Below are 20,327 nucleotides of genomic sequence, written 5' to 3'. Positions count from 1 at the left end.
CTAAATTGTAATTATTTCGACACTACGACCTATTTATTGCCTTACCTCCCTAATCTTACTACATTTGCACACACTGTATATAGATTTTTCTATTGTGTTATTGACTGTATGTTTGTTTATCCCATGTGTAACTCTGTGTTGTTTGTGTCGCACTGCTTTGCTTTATATTGGCCAGGTCGCAGTTGTAAATGAGAACTTGTTCTCAACTGGCCTACCTGGTTAAATAAAGGTTAAATAAAATWWAAAAAAATAAGCAAACAGGAAAATGCTCATCCACAGGAGCGTTCCTTAATGCAGGGAATCTTAAATCAGTTTTACCTCATTTTTATCAGCATGTTAAATGTGCAACAAGAGGGGGGGAAATATAGACTACCTTTACTCCACACACAGAGACGAGTACAAACCTCTCCCTCGCCCTCCATTTGGCAAATCTGACCATAATTCTGACCTCCTGATTCCTGCTTACAAGCAAAAAATTAAAGCAGGAAGCACCAGTGACAGTCGATGAAAAAGTGGTCAGATGAAGCAGATGCTAAACTACAGGACTGTTTTGCTAGCACAGACTGGAATATGTTCCGGGATTCTTCCGATGACATTGAGGAGTACACCACATCAGTCACTGGCTTCATCAATAAGTGCATCGATGACGTTGTCCCCACAGTGACTGTGCGTACATACCCCAACCAGAAGCTGCTGCTTTCAAGGAGCGGGATTCTAACCTGGAAGCTTAAAATAAATCCCGCTATGCCCTCTGACGAACCATGAAACAGGCAAAGCATCAATACAGGACTAAGATAGAATTGTACAACACCGGCTCCGACGCTCGTCAGATGTGGCAGGGCTTGCAAGCTATTACAGACTACAAAGGGAAGCACAACCGAGAGCTGCCCAGTGACACGAGCCTACCAGACGAGCTAAATAACTTCTATGCTCGCTTGGAGGCAAGTAACACTGAAACATGCATGAGAGCATCAGCTGTTCCGGACGATTGTGTGATCACGCTCTCCGAAGCCAATGTGAGTAAGACCTTTAAACAGATCAACATTCACAAGGCCGCAGGGCCAGACGGATTGCCAGGACGTGTACTCCGAGCATGTGCAGACCAACTGGCAAGTGTCTTCACTGACATTTTTAACCTGTCTGAGTCTGTAATACCAACATGTTTCAAGCAGACCACCATAGTCCCTGTGTCACTAAGGTAACCTGCCTAAATGACCACCTACCCGTAGCTCTCACGTCTGTGGCCATGAAGTGCATTGAAAGGCTGGTCATGGCTCACATCAACACCATTTTCCCAGAAACCCTAGACAATTTGCATGCCGCCCCAACAGATCCACAGATGATGCAATCTCTATTGCACTCCACACTGCCCTTTCACACCTGGACAAAAGGAACACCTATTTGAGAATGCTATTCATTGACTACAGCTCAGCGTTCAACACCATAGTGCCCTCAAAGCTCATCACTAAGCTAAGGACCCTAGGACTAAACACCTCCCTCTGCAACTGTATCCTGGACTTCCTGATGAGCCGCCCCCAGGTGGTAAGGTTAGGTAACAACACATCTGCCACTCTGATCCTCAACACATAGGCCCCTCAGGGGTGCGTGCTCAGTCCCCTCCAGTAGACCCTGTTCGCTCATGACTGCACGGCCAGGCACGGCTCCAACACCATCATTACGTTTGCCGATGACACAACAGTGGTAGGCCTGATCACCGGCAACGACGAGACAGCCTATAGGGAGGATGTCAGAGACCTGACCGTGTGGTGAAAGGACAACAACCTCTCCCTCAATGTGATCAAGACAAAGGAGATGATTGTAGACTACAGCAAAAGGAGGACCGCGCATGCCCKCATTCTCAACGATGGGGCTGTAGTGGAGCAGATTGAGAGCTTCAAGTACCTTGGCGTCCACAACACCAACAAACTAACATGGTCCAAGCACACCAAGATAGTTGTGAAAAGGGCATGACAAAACCTATTCCCTCTCAGGAGACTGAAAAGATTTGGGATGGGTCCTCAGCTCCTCAAAAGGTTTTACAGCTGCACCATCGAGAGCATCCTGATSGGTTGCATCACTGCCTGGTAGGCAACTGCTTCGCCTCCGACAGCAAGGCACTACAGAGAGTAGTGCATACGGTCCAGTACATAAGCGTCTTGCCATCCAGGACCTCTATACCAGGCGGTGTCAGAGGAAGGCCCTAAAAATGGTCAAAGCTTCCAGCCACCCTAGTCATAGACTGTTCTCTCTGCTACCGCATGGCAAGCTGTACCGGAGCAACAAGTCTAGGTCGAAGAGGCTTCTAAACAGCTTCTATCCCCAAGCCATAAGACTCCTGAACATCTATTTAAAATGCTACCCAGACTATTTGCACCCCCCCCCCCCCCCCCTTCTGCTCTGCTGCTACTCTCTATTAGTATCTATGCCTAGTCACTTTAATAACTCTACCTACATTCACATATTACCTCAATTACCTCGACACCGGTGCCCCCCCACATTGAATCTGAACCGGTAACCCCTGTATATATCCTAGCTATTGTTATTTTACTGCAGCTCTTTAATTATTTGTTACTTTTATCTCTTACTCTTTTTTTTGTATTTTCTTAAAACTGCATTGTTGGTTAAGTAAGGGCTTGTAAGTAAGCATTTCACTGTAAGGTCTACCTACACCTGTTGTATTCGGCACATGTGACAAATAAAATGTGATTTGATTTTGATTTGATTTAGTATATAAAACGAATGAAAAAATGTAGGCTATTACTGGCTATAAACTGTAAATTATTAGGTGTATCACTTTTGTATCAACTTAAATTATTTTTTAATGCATTTGCTCCTAGTGTGGTTGTTTTGTTTTTAAAGTGGCAAATAAATTAAATCAAATTTAAATCACAAAAAAATGTAGGCTAAGGTTTATAGATCACAACGAAAAGAGCTTGCAGCCTCTGGCTGGCTGTGTTTGGCTGGAAGGTGGAAGAACTAATTTGAGATTAGCAAAACTCCTGGCTATTGTCTTTCAAATGAACTCAGGGCTCCATGGCTTGCCTAGGGCATATAGTGGTCCGCTGAGTGGAGGTTAAATGCCAGAGATGCAAAAGCGGCCTGCCGAGGGCTTATAGTGGTCCTCTGAATGGGGGCTACCCGCCAGAGATGCAAATCACGTCTTGAGCGGCAAGCTCCATTTGCCTGCTGGCAATAGGAATTTATAGCCTTGGGTGTAGCAACAGCGAGAAATAGCAAGCAAGGGGACATTTTTTGCTATCAGAGTAGCATAAAACTGTTAGAATTGCTATTACACTTTTGTAATACATGCTCTTTATTTTTCTCCATTACAGAAAACCCCTTCCAACATTACTTCCTTTTTCAATTCTGTGTGTGTGTCTGTCTTGAGTGTGATATGAAAAGCATGAATTGTATCTCCTACTGATTATTCTACATTCTCTAACCGGGACAGTTGTACCTATATTTTAAACTGGCACCTCTATCAGTGGCACTCTCTTTGGTCCGAGTGACAGCAGCAGTCCTCCTGTCATGCTGACCCTGTTGGTGAAGATGTCCTTACCAGTGGTACCAGCCAATGTGGATCCCGAGGAAGACCCCTGCACGCTGGTCCTGCCCCCCAAGAAACACTGAAGAGGCCCTGTCTGACTGATGCAGCTAATTTACCTCGTTTCATAAGCTATCTATGAACAATCTGCTTGTGACCTGTCCTCCCATCATGTATCACCAAATAGCTGCAGAATAAATATAAATAAAATCACAGTCAATATTCAACAGGAATGGTCTGATATCAAATTTTAAGTTCATACCAAAAGGCTTAAAAGTTTTTAGTGTATAGTGCAGTACCAGTATTCTCAAGTGTGGAACGTGCATGTCACCCTCTTTTTCTTCATTTCAGTAGTGCCCTCTCTAAAGGAGCCACAGTGTTAACATTTCATGCTACTCTGTGATTGCGGCACACAATGTAGTTGTCTTTTCATCCTACAAGAACTCCTATTAGTTATCGCAGGACTAATTCTGTGGTCTTTATTTCCTCCTAGCTCTTGGCAGAGGAGCTAGTGTGTTTTAGCTCTCCCCAGCATAGTAATAAAATCAGTGTGGCTGCCTGCCTGGCTCCGTGTGCTGACTATAACTGGTGCAGGCGGTCTCCAAGGAAGAGCATTGATCTAAAAGCCCTCTTCCACTCATGTCTCCTTTGGGTGGATTTTCTCCTCGGCTGAGCGTGGCTTCACACTGAAAGAGCATCTCTACTGGCTTGGAAATGTGGCGGACAGGTCAACCACAAGTTCTTGCAGTCAGCAGAAAACTTCTTACTGCAGGGTCAGTGAGAGTTTTCTGCATGGTGGTCAGAGGAAGGGAAGCAGTGGGCAAAGAAGAGCTCAACTCCTGGCGCCAGAGCCCTCTCTTTCTCTCTCACTCTCTTTCTCTCTCCCTCCCTCAACCATCTACTGCTGTGGGCTGAGGCGGCTGGGGAAGCAGGAGGAGTAGGGATGGGGGAGAGAATGATATCAGCTCACACTCTGCTGTGTGTAGAATACTCACTGAGCCGCGTTAAAGAGACAAATGAGAGAACTAGCACACAGCGCAGAACTCTGCACGCCTGAGCTGGATTGTGAAATCAAGCGAGGCCATACTTCCTCAGGTCTGTAAAGGTGATGACAGGAAAACTGGGATATGACTTATTGATTAAACATCATCCTTTGCATGCTGTAACGTCGAAGCGACAAAAAACCCTGTTTGTCAACATTTGCCAGGGGTCCCCATAAGAATGTTCGCCTCACAAGTGCACTCCAATTCCATTCCATTCCACTGTCTTGAAATATTCATTATACAGAATTTACTTTCATCATAATAACTGCAGTCACTTCAGCTTGTCTAAACGTTAGCACGTAATCCTACAACAACACAGATGGCAGAGAAATACACTTAGTGAAGGCCTGTGAATAATGCATATCTCAACTATTTCATACAGTAGGTAAGCGGTCCAGTTACAGTGTCTTACATATAAAACCGCCTAGTGTATTTTTAGGAAATGTATAATATAAAGACCAGAGAGAGACAGGGCTTGGCAAATACAGTGCCTTCGGAAAATATTCAGACCCCTTGACATAGTTCACTTTGTTCAAAAATGGATTAAATTAATTGTTTTCCCCATCAATCTACACACAATAACCAATTATGACAAAGCGAAAACAGGTTTTTAGAATTTTTWTCAAATWTATTTTAAAAAACAACAGAAAAATACGTTATTTACATAAGTATTCAGACCATTTGCAATGAGACTCAAAATTGAGCTCAGGTGCATCCTGTTTCCATTGATCATCATTGAGATGTTTCTACAACCTGATTGGAGTCCACCTGTGGTAAATTGATTGGACATGATTTGGAAAGGTACACAACTGTCTATATAAGGTCCCACAGTTGACAGTGCATGTCAGAGCAAAAACCAAACAATGAGGTCAAAAGAATTGTCCGTAGAGCGCCGAGACAGGATTGTGTTGAGGCACAGATCTAGGTGAAGGGTACCAAAATAATTCTGCAACATTGTAGGTGCCCAAGAACACAGTGGCCTCCATCATTCTTAAATTGAAGAAGTTTGGAACCACCAAGACTCTTCCTAAAGCTGGCTGCCAAGCCAAATTGAGCAATCAAGGGAGAAGGGCCTTGGTCAGGGAGGTGACCAAGAACCCGAGTTTGCCAAAAGGCACCTAAAGGACCCATGAGAAACAAAGTACTCTGGTCTGGTTATTTGTTACGTTTTTTTGCTTTTTTTAAACTGCATTGTTGGTTAAGGGCTTGTAAGTAAGCATTTCACTGTTGTATTCGGTGCATGTGACAAATACAATTTTATTTGATGAAACCAAGTTGAACTCTTTGGCCTGATTGCCAAGTGTCACGTCTGGAGGAAACATGGCACGATCTTTACGGTGAAACATGGTCGTGGCAGCATCATGCTGTGGGGATGTTTTTCAGCGGCTGGGAGACTAGTCAGGATCGAGGGAAAGATGAGCTGAGCAAAGTACAGAGAGGTCCTTGATGAAAACCTGCTCCAGAGCAATCAAGACCTCAGACTGGTTCACCATCCAACAGGACAACGACCCTAAGCACATAGCCAAAACAACAAAGGAGTTGCTTCGGAACAAGTCTCTGAATGTCCTTGAGTGGCTTGGACTTGAACCTGATTGAACATCTCTGGAGAGTCCTGAAAATAGCTGTGCAGCAACGCTCCCCATCCAACCTGACAGAGCTTGAGAGGGTCTGCAGAGAAGAATGGGAGAAACTCCCCAAATACAGGTGTACCAAGCTTGTAGCATCATAGCCAAGAAGACTCGAGGCTGTAATCGCTTCCAAAAGGGCTTCAACAAAGTACTGATTAAAGGGTCTGAAAATGTGATATAAAAAAAAAAAATTGTAAGAAATTTTCAAAAATGTATAAAAAAAAAAAAAAAATTGTCATTATGGGGTAATGTTCATAGATTGATGAGGGGAAAAAAAGATTTAATCAATTTTAGAATATGGCTGTAACGTAGCAAAATGTGGAAAAAGTCAAGGGGTCTGAATACTTTCCGAATAAACTGTATGTCCCAGAAAACCATAGCAAATGCATGCATGACTACACTGCTTTCACAACAATACATAACATTTACATAGCCTACAGTAACTAGAGATTACTGTATTTTAAAATCAATTCAATGTGGTGCAATTCATCAAGCAAGGTGCAGGCTTTTCCCCCCAAAATTGCTCAAACTGATCAAATATTTCAGCAAGTATCTTTCTTCTGGATATACATGACAATGTGTTGTCTGGTTATGACGTTACATTTTCTTTAGCTCTCTGACTGCCTTAAGTTGCATTGCTGTTTTTTCCATCCCTTTAATAATGGAGGGTGTCAGCAGCACAATGGCCACATAAATGAAACATAGAGAAGAAGCCTTTCAGATCCACCAGATAACAGGACGCACATGGAGATGTGAATTATTCACACTCTGTACATCACAGCCATGATCACCCCAAGGACGGTAGGTAGGGCCCAACTACCTCTACCATGTTTGGACAAGGGAGTTGTGGACAACAACATGATTTGACCAATAAACATCAAATGACATAAAATATGTAAATATGTCCCCAAATCCGTGTTGGAGGGGGCACTTATGTGCACACCCACAAATCCAGTAATAGTTAGGTGGGTGTTTATATTTGTCCTATTTCACACATGTTCAAGTGCGTATTATACACATGTGAATTAGAAATGTGTTTTTTGCATATCCCAACTCCGCTTCAGACACCCTCAGAGAGTGGGGCCACGGCCAGGCTCTGCCATTATCAACAGCAACCCTGGAGTAATTAGGGTTAAGTGCCTTTCTCGAGGGAACATCAACAGATTGTTCACCTTGTTGGCTCAGGGATTCAAACTAGCAACCTTTCAGTTACTGGCCTAGCATTCTAACTGCAAGGATWTTTGCTGCCCAATCTATGAACAACAGACAAGAGTAAATTAAGCTTTAGACAAAAGTGTCTACATAAAAACATTGTCTGTTACAATATGCAATAAGGACTGTATATGAATTGACCTGGAAATATGAGAAGGCTTCCAAAGCATTACTGTAGTAGAATTAGCACTGATAGACAGCATGAAAGATACAACATTATTCATCTTAATAGCAGGACAGAACAAAGTGGACAACAGAGTATTCATCAATGGGCTCCTATGGTAAGCTGAAACAAAGGAAAGTTAAATGTGAATTGTAAACTGAGGTTTTGGACGTCATGTATTATACATGCTAGCTGCTTATTATCAGTGCTTTGAAACCTACACCCACCTTCACAATGAATAATTATATGATGCATAACCGCACAGTAATACGAAAGCATTTTAAGGGCAACATTTTTACAGAAATGTACAAACAAAGATGGTAGCTGAGTTGTGTCAAACAATGGCCTGTGGAGACATCTAGTGGATTAGCAATGCAATGGCCTCTGTAGACATCTAGTGGATTAGCAAGGCAATGGCCTCTGTAGACATCTAGTGGATTAGCAAGGCAACCATTTTTTAGAAAGGAAAGACAAACCAAAAGGAATTAATTGCAAAATAGTATCTTTGTGTTCTATTTTTTGTCTTGGGAGAGAAGGCGATCCTTTGGCCACAGAGCGAGGAGCCGCTGTCTGAGTGAGAGGTGGATGTGATTGCACCAGGTAGCCCTTGATCTCTGTGTAAAGTGTAGGACAATGTCTAAATTGGTTCTCAGAAGCTGTCATACTCTGCAGCAGTTCCACATCCCAGTAATGTATTGCTGTGGAAACACCAAAAACATACTGTACACAGGCACTCACATATCACTCACTACACACACTCGATTCATCAGTGTATCAAAGACCCCCAGCTCTATGGATCTGGAGTCTCCTTCAGAGAGGTGTTCTGGTACTGAAAGCAATTCACAGCACTACACTCAACAGCATGGAAGGAGGTGCAATTCAACCAGAGAGTACACTTATCAGAGATCTGAGCTTATTATGTTAAATTGGGAGCTCAATTTGCCCTCTTACATCAAAGTGATGACCCTCTTCACTTCAGACACAAAAGCAACACAACTTCTGTACTACATCAAGGAGAAGGCACTATCAGTAACATCCTCAAATAACAAATCCTCAACTCTATTTGGCCCTCTCCTTTTTCAACCTTTCTCTTTTCAAACTATGATCAGTAAGGCTATATCCTTTATAAACAAATAGTAAGCCAACGGCGTGTGTTGCACCACAATACCAGGGATCAAGCTGCCTCCTTAGCCTCCCGTTGCGGTGGAAAGGACAGAGTCCGGTTACCTGCTGTCCTTCTCAAGCTTGTTTGCCATTAAATATTACAATGCGTGATAGAGTGGAGGTGAATGTGACCCCTTTTCGAGCTGTCAGTCAGGGAGAGAAAGAGCGCTCGGTGGCAGGTAGGGTTACGGCCCTGCTGGAATTGGTACACACTCGGCTCCAGTTGCCCGTGACAGGGGATCACTTTACCTACGGCTGCCACATGAAATAGTCCATTCCAAGTGCCCGGCCTCCGTGATGGGATAATTACTTATTCATCACGGTGGCGAAGAAGGGGAGAGTTGTGAATGGGGGTCCTTGTCAGCTGCAGCGCAGGACACAGCTGACACAAGAGTATCTGTTACCCGTCCCACCACTCCCCCCCCAGCCCAACCCAACCCAACCCTCCACCTTGGAGATGCCTGCCAGTCTCAGCTTCAGTCACACCGACACAGCAGCAGGCCGGGAGTCTCCTCTGGAATGTAGATAACAATCCCACATCAGAGTGAACCCTCCCATCCCAAAAACTACTGCACCCACACTAAGCGACCATCATAGATCATCATACCACCTGCTGTTGTTCATCTCATAAATTCATGAGGTTAAAAGGGTAAGATAGGGAGCACTGTGCACTGTGGTAATATCTGAGGTGATAGTGAGATGTTCAGGACATACTGGATTACACAATCCACACAAGTGTATCTGAGGGAGGCTAATGTGGCTGAGATAAGGTATTTGCCAGTGTCCTTTACACACAGGGCTTGGTTAACAGGTTATCAGTCTGTCTTTTCACTCGGCGGAGGTAGCCTGATACCCAGTAGCTCCTGGGCTGTGTGGAGAGAAAGGAGAGAAAGTGGCTCGGCCTGTGTGAGCCTGAGACCTCTCTCTCCCTCCATCTCTAGAACGGCTGTTCAGACACCTGAGAGCGGCCACGGTGTTTGGGCGGTGTGAAATCTCACACGGCCGGACGCTCCAGGGAACCTCTGGCTCAACTGAGCTGGCACAGCCTCACAGTGGCTCCAGCAGCTCTTCTCTGGTTCCCCTGGTCTCCTCTCCCCCAGACCCCACTGCAGGGCTCTCAAGTGAGCCCCTCTCACAAAGCATCTGCCTGTATCCTGGGAGTCATGCACTAACCAGAAGGTGAACTCCATTCAATATTTATCATGGGGGCTCTCAGATCACTGTGAAGCCGGGCAAACGCTTTAATTAAACTGGAGCTTGCCTCAAAAGCTGCATTCAAGGATGTCAATCAGCGATAGAGGGATGGAGTGAAACCGTATCCGGCCACTTTCCTTCTCGCCGTGGCAATAAAGGGGCCAGGGCCCCGGTGCCCATTGTAACAGTCTGCCAGTCTCCAGGAACGTGTAACTGAAGTCACCCCGAGCCCATTGTACCGATTGTAAGCAATATGTTCCTCTGTGTGATGGGTGAGCACATTAACACAGATTCTTTTCACTGCAGGACTCCAGAAACCCAGGGTGTTTATTACAATGCATTTGATTTTCAGCGACTCCTGGCATAGAGGGACAAAGAGTGATGATAGACTTCCACTGGCCTTTTTAGTCATTTTATTACAGCATTTTCCACAACATTTTAGACCCTTTATTGTGAAAAGTGATCTATGTATTCCTATCAAAATGAATCATAATTACTGGTCATTTGTTGACATCTTGTTGAGTGTTGTAGAAAAGGGCTATGTGATACATTACTCTACTGCCAGAAAAAAAAGTACAGCTTTTTTTTCTTACCCTTCAGACCTTTACTCACAAGGTAAAGCACAACCTCCCCTGGTAATTTGACATTTGAATTTGACTATTTCCAAGCCATTTCCCTTGATCTGTGCATGTGGTTCTGTACATATCCAGAAGACATTACTGCTGGGCAAATACTGGCTGGATTCTGCTGCACTCCAGACAGGAGACAACAGAGCATGCAAACACAAATTAAATCAAAAGATGGAGACACTTGCAGTGTTAGTAAATATCCACTGGGTGGCAGGGTTGTACTGTGATCTTTATGTGGTTACCTAACCTTATAGTCCACTTTTTAGACTAGACTACATCACCTTCTGTTTAAGGAGGGGAAGGACCTCAACCTTATGGCCTAGGATGTTCCCTGCACAGTTCACAACAGATCATCAGATGAGGTAGTTTAAGAAAAAGCAAATTGGCAATTTTATTACAGCGTTTAAATAGTTTCACAAGGGTTACGGAATGGGTGATGGATATATATTCAAAATACTCTATCCTGTCTAGCCGATCACCAGATCTATCTCGGGGAGCTGGAGCCCGCTTCCAACCCGTGTCCCCGCCCCAGGCATCTGCAAGGGAGATAATGATGTGGAAAAGAGAAAGAGAAGGAAAAGAACAGCAAACCAGGGGCGGACTGGCCATCTGGCATGTCGGGCTAATGCCAGATGAGCTGGTWAATTTTTTGCCTTGTGGGCTTGTCTAACTTGTTTTTTTTTGGTGCAAAATTATCATTATCTGGCTAATAATAGAAGCCTCAAGGGAGGGAGGAAAAAAAGTGGGGGCCTCAAGAAAAAAAATYGGCCGGTGTGTTAGAAATGTCAGGGCCGATTTTTCTTCCCTGTTGTCCCTGCAGCAAAAAGGAGGAAGCATGTAAACCCCCCCAGACAATCCACAAGATTAGCGCAAAGGAGCGAGAGCTGTGATAGTTGGCTACAGGAGCAGAATCTATCTGGGCAGCACTGTTAATTCAAGCATTGAAAACATACACCATTCAGTCACACATCTACAGTGTATATATGCATACTCTAAAAGGAAATTGTGTTTGGTACACGGTTTGCAAGCCCTGTACATGCCCCTAGACTGGCTCCCTTTTCACCATCCCTCCTATTGGTTTGGAGCTACGAGATGAGATAAGGGCCGAGTCCGGCCGGGTTCTGGATCGGACGATTCCCTGGCATACCCTAAACACAAGATTGGATTCATTCACATTACAAAGCTTTACACGTTGCAACATAGAAAATGTATGTAAATACAATATCTCGACTGCAGATCTACACACACAACCCCAGCACAGCAGCACATTCCCTCGCTCTTCTTTATGGCGGTCAGCAAACAAGCATTAGAGGTGCATGCCGCCCCCTACTGTACGAGTGGTAAATTATAGAAATAATATCCATTGTAGGAAAAACTGACATCATACAATAAAAAAACAAAAACAATTATAGCCTAAGATCCCACTCCTTAAGTCACATTCCAATTCAAGTCACATCACTTCCTCTTRAGATGAGGAAGGGGAGGGCCATCCTCCTCAGTGAATTTCATACAAATAATGAAACATTTTAAAAGTATTTTTTTTTAGATAAAACAATACTAAATATATTCAGATGTCGCCAAATTTATGGGGACATCTTTATCATCAAATTAATGATAATTGATTAAAACACAGTGTTTTGCAATGAAGGTCTACAGTATCCTCAGTATCACTCTCTAAGGGAGCACCATGGTGTAACTGGAGGACGGCTAGCTTCTGTCTTCCTCTGGGTACATTGACTTCATTACAAAACCTAGGAGGGTCTTGGTTCTCACCCCCTTCCATGGACTTACACAGTAATTATGACAACTTCCAGAGGATCTCCTCAACCCTATTAGAGCTCTTGCAGCATGAACTGACATGTTGTCCACCCAATCAAAGGATCAGAGAGTGAATCTAGTACTGAAGGTATAAGCTACAGCTAGTGCATAAAATGTGGTGAGTATTTGATTCAAAGAGAGAGAAAGACAGTATTTGAACAGTTTAACAAATTAATTTCTTCCAAAATTAAGGAGAAGCAAGAGAAAGGGAGAGATTGAGAGAGCTATATATTATTATTTGGTTGTATTTAAAAAAAACTTTCACTTAGCTAGCTGGATGCAGCTAGCTAGTTTAGCCTGCTCAAACACCCAGCTCAAACAGAGAGGGATGTTATGTTAGCTAGCTGGCTATATAACACTGGAACTCTTACAAGTCAAGGTAAGCTTTTGATTTTATTACATTTATTGCCGTCGGGGCCGTCCGGTGTAACTGCTAAACTGCTTTCTGACTGTACACTGTACTAACGCGTTAGTTATAGTAGCTACACTTCATGAACAAAAGTAGGTGGACACCTACTCATCGAACATCTCATTCCAAAATCATGGGCATTAATATGGAGTTGGTCCCACCTTTGCTGCTATAACAGCCTCCACTCTTCTGGAAAAACTTTCCAATAGATGTTGGAACATTGGTGTGGGAACTTGCTTCCATTCATAAGAGCACAAGGTGAGACCCTAATGCAGACACAGGAGGCAGATGGTAGACCTCCGATATGTATTATAACAAAGGGAGTAGGCAAAGGCAGGTCGGGGACAGGCGAGAGTTCATAAACCAGATCAGAGTCCAAGCAGTACCAGACGATAGGCAGTCTCGAGGTCAGGCCAGGCAGGGGTCAGAAACCAGATCCGAGTCCAAAACAGTACAAGGGGATAGGCAGGCTGGTAGTCAGAACAGGCAGATTGGTCAGGCAGGCGGGTACGGAGTCAGTACAGGCAAGGGTCGAAACCAGGAGGACTAGAAACAAACAGAGACTGGGAAYAATAGGAGCAAGGAAAACTGCTGGTTGACTTGGCAAACAAGACAAACTGGCACAGAGAGACGGGAAACACAGGGATATATACACCGGGGATAATAAGCGACACCTGGAGGGGGTGGAGACAATCACAAGGACAGGTGAACCAGATCAGGGTGTAACACCATTCAGCCACAAGAGCATTAGTGAGGTCAGGCACTGATGTTGGGCGATTAGACCTGGCTCGCAGTCAGCGTTCCAATTCATCCCAAAGGTGTTTGATGGGGTTGAGGTCAGGGCTATGGGCAGGCCAGTCAAGTTCTTCCACGCCGACCTCGACAAACCACTTCTATATGGACCTCGTATTGGGCARGGGGCATTGTCATGCTGAAACAGGAAAGGGCCTTCCCCAAACTGTTGCGACAAAGTTGGAAGCACAGAATAATTTAGAATGTCAGTGTATGCTGTAGCGTTAAGATCTCCCTTCACTGGAAGGGGCCTAGCCCGAACCATGACAAACAGCCCCAGACCATTAATTCTCCTCCACCAAACTTTACAGTTAGCACTAGGCATTCGGGCAGGTAGCGTTCTCCTGGCACCTGCCAAACCCATATTAGTCCTTCGGACTGCCAGATGGTGAAGTGTGATTCATCACTCCAGACAACGCGTTTCCCTTGCTCCAGTGTCCAATGGCGGTGAGCTTTAGACCACTCCAGCCAACATTGCAGCATCCGGGTGTCCACTACAGAGGACATTTCTTGATAATCTCTTATTTAGCTCTTATTTAATGTGAAAAAAGTATTACACTGTCCCGGCAACTCACTTAACTATTCCAGGAGATATTCACTTACTAGAAACACTTTGAATACCAAACACAAAAATTATAAATAATAATTGCACACCTATTTTCAACTTTCCATAACATTTTCTAAAGTTGTCAGGGTCACACCCCCAAACAGTGGCTTGTATGGCCTCAGAGATATGACCAAGAACTGATGGACAAAAATGTATTGCTGGGTCTCAGGAAGAGCTCTTAATTGCCAAGAAACATTCACTGATGCAGTCTCAATTACCATTGGGTCTTCAATGCCACTTGCTCCTCCCACTCTTCTCACTGCCTCCAAATAGGAGACCCACTGGACAACCCTTTTTCTCACCACCTCTGTCACCCTAACAAGGCAATTTGGGGGTTCGGGCGCATGTTCGTCAACACAGTTGCAGGATATAACCTCAGCTGGTATACATTCAAAACATTTAGAAGAATCTTAGGGTTCTTGGCACTGAAAATGGCCCCCAAAAGGATGTTCCAAGAACCCCATAGGAGGTGGGTGTCACGTTCCTGACCTGTTTTCCTTTGTCTTGTATTTATTTAGTTGGTCAGGGCGTGAGCTGGGTGGGTTTGTCTATGTGTGATTTTCTATGTTGGGATTTTGTGTTCGGCCTGGTATGATTCTCAATCAGAGGCAGCTGTCAATRGTTGTCCCTGATTGAGAATCATACTTAGGCAGCCTGGGTTTCACGTGGGTGTTTGTCTTTCGTGTTAGTATTCGTGCCACACGGGACTGTTTTCGGTTGTATTCTATTTGTTATTTTGTTTCATGTTAGTGTTCAGTTTCGATATAATAAATCATCATGAGCACTACCCACTCCGCGTATTGGTCCGATCCTTCTCGCCTCTCCTCGRCCGAGGAGGAGGAAGAATATGACAGCCGTTATAGTGGGGTTCAACGAGGAACCTCCTTAGTTGGTGGGGGTTCTTGCAGGAACCTAACTGCCCAACTGAAACATTTGGATTTTAAAGGACAGCAGTTGCAGGCACTTAACTGAAAAATGTAAAGATCTCCTCAATTTAAGTTAAGGTTTGTCACTTATATGATCTAAATTGATATTGTTTTATGATGATACCATCTATCTTTTCATATTTGTGCAAATCTTTCGAAAACAGAGAATGGACACAATTCAATGGATATGAATCAACAAAGAGGTAAGAATATGTAGGCTATATCCAGGCTGTATCACAACCGGCCGTGATTGGGAGTCCCATAGGGCGGCACACAACTGGCCCAGCGTCGTCCAGGTTTGGCCGGTGTAGGCCGTCATTGTAAATAAGAATTGGTTRTCAACTGACTTGCCTAGTTAAATAAAGGTTAAAAAATAAATACAAATTTGAATATGTTGAAGGCTAGCTGTACTGGGTGCAGATGACTGAACTGTTCACTTTTCTGTCTGCAGGTATACCGACAAGGAGGCATACAAAGGTATGTCAATTGGTATTGGTATGTTATGCAGATCACATTTACCATCCTCCTCCTTTACCTCTTCAATGACTATCCCATATGCCTCTACATTATGGACAATGTGTGTGTATGAAAACTATTATCAAAAGTTTTTTTCATTCACATTCACCACAAATACCAAAGGTATGAATACTGTTGTGTGTTTTGTTAATCATCTGTATAATTATATTTTGTGGATTTCCAGACTTCACCCTCTCTACATCTCTGATTAATATAACAGGAAACCTGTTCAATCACCATGCACTGCAAAATCATTGTGGCTATGGATACGGAGAACATCAAGACATTAACATGCAAGAGGATATACCCATTGGACTTGGGGCTCTGCTGGGAGTTTACATCATATTTGGATTTTTAAATGCCGCTTTGCCACTAAAATCATAATAAACACTGAGAACTAAAATATTGTGTTATTGTTGTTATTGTTATACATATTATTATAATTAATAATAATAGAGGGGTAGTTTAAAAATTAACCCCAAAAGGTTCTTCGAGGATCCATTAAAAGGGGTTCTTTGAAGAACTTATAGGGGTTCCCCCACAGTTTCAATTTGAAGAACCCCTGAAGGATACTCCAGGAACCTTTTCTTTTTAGAGTGTACATTATTCTTCCCTATCTGCATACACTGGATACATGCCCAAATATTTTGCATTTATAACACTGGAGGGGCTCGTGCACAAAAGCTCTTGCAGGGTATCTCATAAAGCCTAGCTTRACATGAGAAAACAGTAATATGGACAAAATGGGTTTCCTTACTCCATCCACCATACAGTCGACGTGCACCAATCACTTCATCTACTTCTGCGTACACTTCATGCGCAACCCCAAAAATAGCCCACTTGAGAGGGGCTCTGCTTCGGAAATCCATACACAAAATATTCCAYTCGCAAAGCATGCTACTTCTGTTCCGCGGACACGCAAAAAAACTGAATAAGAACACCTCTTGTGACTCTCACCCAAGCCACCTTACCCAACGCCTCCATGATACTCTTTGAGACTTCAAACAGATCCCCCAGGTAACATTGAACATTGATCCAAAACCCTCACTATAAACAAATCTAGGAATTTCTTAGTTTCAATCACAACTTTACTTCTGTTTCCTTTTTCACAACTGTAACCCACTCGTTCTGAAGCTCTGTACTCTCATCGACGCCCGACCCACCATCAATTTCCAACAGAATATCTGTTTCCGCCATCTTCCCTGAGAGGCGTCACTCCATTACCTCTCTCTCAAACCAAAGCAGAAATGCCTTTCAAATACTCGACACTGCCCACTCACTCACACATCTAGGCTATTGGGTCTTGGGTGTCTTCTATGGGTGCACTACTGTGTGGGGACTGTAGGTGTCAGCCTGGACTGGGCTTCTTCTTTGAGGTTTTATTGCAGACCTATTGGTGTATTGCCACCAACTACTGTACACTACAAAGTCCACTTTCTTAACATGCAACATGTCAGGGTCTTTCTGTTGACAGGAAATATTCTCTGGTGTCTACTCCTACCACCATTATTTATTCAACATCACTCCTTTCATTGACTCTTCTCACAACCGCCAGACAGGAGACATGCTGGACAGACTATTTCTATTTAATTTAATTAACATTTAACTATGCAAGTCAGTTAAGAATAAATTATTATTTACAATGACGGCCTACCAGGGAACAGTGGGTTAACTGTCTTGTTCAGGGGCAGAACAACAGATTTTTACCTTGTCAGCTCGAGGATTCGATCCAGCAACCTTTTGGATACTGGCCCACCGCTCTTACCACTAGGCTACCTGCCACCCCTTTATTCTTTCCACTTTTCTCCTTCACTCTAACAGGGCACCTCAGGAATTAGGGCGCATGTTCGCCACCACAATTACAGCATTTAGGCCCCGTCTACATACCTTGACACATGACCAAATACTGTAATTTGCATTTATCACTGCATGGGTTTGGGCCCAAAGGCTCATACAGGGTATCTCACAAAACCCAAATACACGTGCGAAAGGAGAGACTCTTCTTAAAAAAGCAATAGAATGGATGGAGTCAGTCGGTTGGCACCAACCACTTGATCTAATTCTTCAAGTTCATCCTGTGCATTGTACGGATACAAAAATATAAGCCCACTTCTCGGTACTCTCACATACGCCACGTCATCCAACGCATCCACAATTCTCATAGACACTTCCAATGGATCTCCCAGGTAACTCCATTGATCCAAACCCCTCACTCTGACCAAAAAATAATCAGCACTAAGCTTGGATTTACTAGATACCACTATCACTTTATTTCTCTCATTTCCTTTTGAATTCGCCACTGCAATCCTTCTTACTCTCATCTCCACTCGACGCGCCATCTTATTCAAACTTCCAATACCTCCCCTCCCTGGACTGGGCTTGGGCACCACACTTAGCTTATTACAGAGTTATTACACCACATAGATCACATCTCTGTAGCAAGGACTATTTATAATCACATTTATAACAATCCTGGTAGGTAGACTGCTCTAAAGGTTTCACTCCGTAAGATGATGGGGAACAGGAAAAACTTACTGATCAATTAGACAGACAAGGTATTGCAGTGTCTGTAGTCACCCAATTGGCAATCTATCTGATCTTACCATAATATGTCTGCTGGCTCTGGGTAAGTCATTAGGGTCAAGGCTGCATGTTTAGTGGAGACACAGCGGCCTGTGGCCAGCCAAACTGTGGTGCATCAGCCATGTGGTTCCAAAGTACAGTTCAGGTTCTGTAAAGAGTAGGACAAAGGGATAAATACACCAGGGAAAATAAGCGACACCTAGAGGGGGTGGAGACAATCACAAGGACAGGTGAAACAGATCAGGGCGTGACAGTACCCCCCCTCTAGGGACACCACCTGGCGTCCTACCTGCGCGCATACCTGGCTGACCGGGGTGTCAGCAGTGAAAATCGGCGATGAGGGCCGGGTCCAGCATGTCTTTCACCGGAACCCAGCACCTCTCCTCCGGGCCATAACCCTCCCAGTCAACCAGATACTGGAAACCCCTGCCCCGTGGTCGAACGCTCAGGAGGCGTCTCACCATATAAGCTGGCTGGCCATCGATGACATCGGGGGAAGGGATGGGCCTAGAAGCAGAAGACAGAGGACAAAGAGACAAGGGTTTAATCATGGAAACAGGAAAAGTAGGGTGAACACGGAGGGTACGGGGAAACAGCAAAAGGACAGCAGTGGGACTAATGACTCTAGAAATGGGGGGAATGGACCAATGAAACGGGGGGAAAGTTTTCGGGATTCTACCCAGAGGGGTAGGTCCCGAGTGGACAGCCATACCCTCTGCCTGACCCGATAGCGAGGAGCCAGAGTCCGGTGCCGGTCCGCTTGTCGACGATACCTGGAGGTGGTCTTGAGAAGAGCCGCCCTAGCTCTTTTCCAGGTACGCTGACAGCGGCGGACGAACATCTGGGCTGAAGGTACGTTGACCTCAACCTCTTGCTCTGTGAAGAGCGGGGGCTGATACCCCATGGGGCATTCAAAAGGGGATAGTCCAGTAGCCGAGCAAGGGAGAGAGTTTCTGGCATATTCCACCCAGACCAATTGCTGACTCCAGGTGGTGGGGTTACTGGCAACCAGACACCGGAGTGCCGTCTCCATATCTTGATTGGCTCGCTCCGACTGGCTGTTAGATTGGGGATGAAACCCACAGGACAGGCTGGCTGACGACCCAATAAGAGTGCAGAACGCCTTCCAGAATTGGGACGAGAACTGAGGACCCCGGTCCGAGACAACGTCAACCGGGAGGCCATGGATATGGAAGATGTGCTGCACCATAAGCTGGGTCTCCTTGGCTGAAGGTAACTTAGGAAGAGGGACGAAATGGGGGGCCTTGGAGAATCTGTCCACCACCYTCAGAATGGTGGTGTTGCCATCTGACAGAGGAAGCCCAGTGACGAAATCCAGAGAAATAGTGGACCAGGGGCGATGAGGGACAGGAAGTGGCTGTAGGAGGCCAGACAGAGCTTGCGGCGGAGTCTTGATTTGAGAAACCATGATAGGCCACCAGAAGCGTTGACAGCGGAAAGCTTCTTCCGGTCTGACGAGTACCAGCATGACAGGTAAGCCTGAAGGAGTGAGCCCATTCCAGGATCTTAGACCGGACCGCATCAGGGACAAACAGATGGGTTAACTGCCTTGTTCAGGGGCAGAACGACAGATTTTTACCTTGTCAGCTCGGGGATTCAATCTTGCAACCTTACAGTTAAGTAGTCCAACGCTCTAACCACCTGCCTCTCATTGCACTCCACGAGGAGCCTGCCTGTTACACGAATGCAGTAAGAAGCCAAGGTAAGTTGATAGCTAGCATTAAACTTATCTTATAAAATAACAATCAATCAATCAATCACTAGTTAAACTAGTAATATCATCAACCATGTGTAGTTATCTAGTGTGTCTTGCGTTGCATATAATTGATGCGGTGCGGAAAAAGGACTGTCGTTGCTCCAACGTGTACCTAACCATAAACATCAATGCCTTTCTTAAAATCAATACACAAGTATATATTTTTTAAACCTGCATATTTAGTTAATATTGCCTGCTAACATGAATTTCTTTTAACTAGGAAAATTATGTCACTTCTCTTGCAATAGAGTCAGGATATATGCAGCAGTTTGGGCCGCCTGGCTCGTTGCAAACTAATTTGCCAGAATTTTACATAATTATT

The 20,327-nt window shown here is 44.4% G+C and overlaps 1 long non-coding RNA gene across 1 annotated transcript; it reads left to right on the top strand.

The window, feature by feature from the left end:
- Positions 1-14,893: 14,893 nt before the first annotated feature.
- LOC111981780 (uncharacterized) lies at positions 14,894-16,034 on the top strand. Its single transcript, XR_002879625.2, has 4 exons — positions 14,894-15,207; positions 15,294-15,332; positions 15,581-15,606; positions 15,830-16,034. It is a non-coding gene; the product is annotated as an uncharacterized lncRNA (long non-coding RNA).
- Positions 16,035-20,327: the final 4,293 nt, after the last annotated feature.

Source organism: Salvelinus sp. IW2-2015, linkage group LG20 (assembly GCF_002910315.2).
Source record: "Salvelinus sp. IW2-2015 linkage group LG20, ASM291031v2, whole genome shotgun sequence".
NCBI lineage: Eukaryota > Metazoa > Chordata > Actinopteri > Salmoniformes > Salmonidae > Salvelinus > Salvelinus sp. IW2-2015.
The sequence above is the reverse complement of the archived record's forward strand: the minus strand, read 5'-3'. Positions and strand labels throughout refer to the sequence as shown.